This window comes from Piliocolobus tephrosceles, unplaced genomic scaffold (assembly GCF_002776525.5).
Source record: "Piliocolobus tephrosceles isolate RC106 unplaced genomic scaffold, ASM277652v3 unscaffolded_1156, whole genome shotgun sequence".
Classification (NCBI taxonomy): domain Eukaryota; kingdom Metazoa; phylum Chordata; class Mammalia; order Primates; family Cercopithecidae; genus Piliocolobus; species Piliocolobus tephrosceles.
Window position 1 is genome coordinate 5,450 of NW_022292710.1, and position 451 is coordinate 5,900.

Genomic DNA, 451 nt, shown 5'->3' on the forward strand with positions numbered 1-451 from the left:
CACCAACAGATGACACATCCACACCTCGTCCATGGCATCACAGAAAACCACTTGGAAAACAGCCACTCCCACCAGTCTTCCTGGTTTTGGTGTTTAAAACCTGCATCTCATGCGTGAGATCACACTTCTCCAAACAACAGACATTGCGACTGTCATTTCACCCAAAAGGGCTTTAGGAAATGACACGCGGCCCAGACGCCAGAGGTCGCCAGACACCGTACTCTAGCCAAATTCCTTTGTGCCTGTATGGAGGCTTCACAGATACAGCCCGGTCACATTAATGACCGTACGAGAAGCTCAGGGCAGAGACTAACTCAGTGCTGAAGTTTTACACATTTATCGCCCTTTTGTTTTATCCAGAAGACAACGGAGAAAGGCCGGGGCAGATCACCTCATTGAGTGTAATGACTCCAGCCACTTCTCTTCACCCCAGGTCACCCCTCAGTCACAC